Here is a 4,325-nt window from a genome sequence, read left to right as displayed (position 1 = left end):
AAGAGTTACCTAATAGTGAATGGCTTTTTTACATATGAGGAATATTTTACTTCCGATTTTAATTTATTGTAATTGTCAACAGATAGGAACCAGAAGAAGAAGAAGAAACATCACTGACACACATATGAGAATTACAAGGCTAAAAAAACAAAAAAAAAACACAAAAGGAAAGATTTAGAAAACACAGATCTGGCGCAGTGCTTTCGATTGGAAACGTTGAAATTTTTGTATGTTGGTATTACTTGCTGTACCCCAGATTTGTGCTGCATATTGCCATACCGGTTTTAAAATACATTTATATATCAGAAGTTTGTTCTCCAGGCTAAGATTTGATTTTCGACTCATGTACCAATACATTTTCCTGTAGATTAAGCTGAGTTGAAGGCGTTTCTTCCAGATGTGGATGCCCCAATTAAGTTTTCTATCCAAATGGATTCCTAAGTTTTAACAACGGTATTAACTGGTAGTGGAGTGTTGTTTATAGAAATTGGTGGTGCGACACCTTTTTTTAAAGTAAACGTTATTTGTGTTGATTTTAAACTGTTAACTTGGACTCGCCACAGCTTAAGCCAGCTCTCTAGTTTAAGTAGGTGATTTTGTAATACCTGGGCTGCTTTAGCTGCTGTAGAATTTGAAGCCATGATAACTGTGTCATCGGCATATGTAGCGATTGTTGTATTGGTCGTCGTTGGGAGATCTGATATTAAGTAGAGGGTGGGTCCTAGTATGCTTCCTTGTGGAACTCCGGAACAAATTGGAAACAGGTTAGTGATTTCCCCACCTCTTTTGACTTGAAAGAATCGATCTGTCAGGTAGGATCTTAAAAGTGAACTTATGGGATGAGGAAATATATATAATTTTGGAGATAAGACCTACATGCCAAACTTTGTCGAATGCTTGATAGACATCTAGAAATGCAGCAGTACAGTAATTGTTTTGTTCAAGCGAATTTCTGATAGTCTTTACCACCCTATGAATTTGCTCGATAGTACCATGTTGTTTCCTAAACCCAAACTGATAATTCGGTAAAACATTACTGTCATATAAAATAAGCTCCAGTCTTCTCAGAAAAAGCCGTTCAAATACTTTGGATATAATAGGCAACCAGCTAATAGGGCGGTATGAAGATACTTCCGTGTGATCCTTATTAGGTTTTGAAATCAGAACAATTTAAGCAACTTTCGATTGGAGTGGAAAATAACCTGTTTTTAATATTGAATTAAATATATAAGTAATTAAACTTACGCCTTCGTTGGGTAGATTTTTTAGTACTAAACTAGATATTAAGTCATATCCAGGTGACTTTTTAATTTCCAGATTATCAATTATTTCTTTGATTTCAGATTTCTTAACAGGTTTAATAGGTGGAGCCATTTGATATGGTGCATTTACGACTTCATGGATAGCTTGTTCTTCTTCAACTGAGACTTCCCTCTGATGCGCTTGAAATACCTAGCATAGATGATTTGCAAAAGTATAAGCTTTATCTATGTCAGTTTTAGCCCAAGTGCCATTTTGTTTCCTGATTGGCATATTCATTTGTTCGTTGTGTTTAAGTTTTTTTGTTAGTTTCCACAGCGAATAGTTTGCATCATCTGCAGGTGAGAGGTCCTTTAAATATTTGTTGATTCCACTGTCTTTATGTTGGATCAGTTTTCTTTTGAGTAGTCTGCAAGCTCTATTCAGATTTGTTTTATCTTCTGGATGCCTAGTGAGCTGCCATATCTTTCGCAGTTTTCTTTTTTCCAATATGAGTGTATTTATGTATGCAGGATAGGACTCGGAGTTGTGTTTGTAATAAATTTCTGGGGTGGACGTCCAAGCAGCTTGCTGAACAACTGTAGTTAAGTGAGCAACTGCATTTTCTATGTCACTATCACTTTTAAGAGGCAAGTTTAGATTGATGGATGTTTTTATTTCTTCTCTATATCTGTTCCAGTTTGTTCTTTTATTAGAGAGTGTTAAGAACATGTTTAGAACAGTTATGAATTTGGCTTTGTAGATCTATGAAGAAAGGCGAATGATCTGAAGAGAGGTCAAATGAAGGAGAAATTTGGAGGTAGGTATGTAATATTCCTTTTACTATAGCAAAATTAATAAGATCAGGAATTTTTTGTCTATCAGTAGGCCAATACGTAGGCTCTCCAGTAGAGAAAGGAATTAAATGATTCTCATTAATACTTTTTAATAATTCTCGTCCACGTAAGGTTACGATTCTGGAACTCCATTTATGATGTTTGGCATTATAATCTCCAGCAGAAATGAAACGGTGTCCTAGAATCTTAAAGTATTCAGTAAAATGATCAGCTTTAATTATTTTATTCGGTGGACAGTAAACAACAGATAGAATAATCGAGCCTTGTGAATCTTCGACCGACACTGATGTGGCTTGGATTTTAACTTTACTAATTTTATTTATTTCATGATGCTTAATGTAATTTCTTATAATAATTGCCGTACCTCCGTGGGCTTTACCTAATGGATGTTGAGTTACATAGTTTGAATATTTGGGAATATGGAAATGGCTCTTATTAGTCATGTGTGCTTCGGAAATAAACATAACATCTAGATTATGATAGTAGATAAATGCTTTTACTTCGTGGAAATGAGTGGTTAAGCCATTGGCATTCCAACAGCACATCTTTAGTTTAGTGTTGAAGGTTAAGCTTAGATATCAGAGAAATTATGAGATCAAACATCTTATCCATTCTTTCCATTAACTTATGTACTAGTAATTCTAGATTATTTTGTATATGTTGAGGAGTTGTTGTTTCTATTATATGAGAAGTCTCATCTATGGTAGATGTATTTCTATTATCTCTTCCTGCAACAATTTTCGCATAGCTTGTAGTTGGTTGAGTGCTTGAAGGAATTTCTGCACGAGGTGGTTGACTTGCGTTTTTATCTCTAAGTGTTGGAAATTTTTTTTTCTGTAGCTCTTTGTATATTGAGCATCCCTTATAGCTGACAGGATGATTTTCTAGACAATTTACACATTGAACATCTTTTATATTTTTTGGTTTTGGGCATTGAGATGATAGGTGATCGCCCACACATTTTACACAGCGCGGACTCCTGTGGCAATAATTGTGGGTGTGGCCAAAATTTTGACATCTTTGGCATTGGGGTAGTTCCCTTTTCGGATGCGGTGGCTCAACTGTGACAATAGAGTTTAGTAATTTTGTAATATTATATATATATATATCTTTATTGTTACTTTGAATAGCCAGTTCTATATTAAATAGTGGCAGATCTTTCTTTGTGCCTCTTTACTTAATGTTGGAGATGTTCAGTGCTGTATGTCCGTGCGCTAGCAACGCTTTTTTAATGTCATCTGGATCTGTTGAAGGATGTAAATTACGTATAACAACTCGGAATCCACGGTTTTGTTTCAGTTGGTATGTATGGTACTGAGCATTTTTTTCTGCTAAAGATTTTACAATTACTGAATAGTTTTTGGATGAGTCAGCTTGAACTTTAATTTGGTTGTTAGCAAGACATTTTAAAATATATTTACCTGGAGTTATCTGCTGTAGTAATTCCTGTAATGGTTTGATACACTCAACATTTTGGATAAATATAGGTGGTGGCTGTTCATCTTTTTTTTCTTTCAGCATTTCATCCTCTTCATTAGGTTTATCATTTTCAAGTGCCTCGTATCTGTTAGAGGTAAGAACAGTTTTACTTAGCCAATAATCTTTGAGTGTAGCTTGTTTGATGTTTTTCAATTCAGGACTATCATTGTTGCGTTGACGTTTCTTGTGGTGGACTGATACCCATTCACTACCACTTTTTACCTCTTCTGCATCTGTGAGATTTTTTGGTGGTTTCTCTATTTGAAAGTTTGATAATTTTGTTTGTAGATCGTTGTTGCGTATTTTAAATTTTTTCTGCTGTTCATCTAGAGAGTTGTCTTTTCGATTTCTTCCAGGTGGAGGAGTGCGGGCTAGGCAGGATTTTATAATGGCTGGATTTATGTCCTCAATGCATTGATAACTAGTTGGTTCTTGGTTATTTAGTTGGTGATCCATAGTTTTCCACTAATTACAACTAGGAATTGTTAAGACATTCCAGCATATTTTGTTAATATACCGGACTATTTTATTTATATTTATGTTAATAAATGTAGTAATTAAATTTGTATTAGTTCCTTGTTGGATAATTATAATAACATTGAACACAATCACTTTTTTCGGTTGTTTTTAACTTTCTTGATAACAAATGGCTTATACTAATTATAGGTACTAATTACAAAAAGATAAGATAATTATACACAAGTACTTCTTCGATGCTTGTTTCCAACACGAAGGTTCGAACGAGACTGT

This window comes from Diabrotica undecimpunctata, chromosome 6, assembly GCF_040954645.1.
Source record: "Diabrotica undecimpunctata isolate CICGRU chromosome 6, icDiaUnde3, whole genome shotgun sequence".
In the NCBI taxonomy this organism is placed as follows: domain Eukaryota; kingdom Metazoa; phylum Arthropoda; class Insecta; order Coleoptera; family Chrysomelidae; genus Diabrotica; species Diabrotica undecimpunctata.
This window is presented reverse-complemented; position numbering follows the sequence as displayed.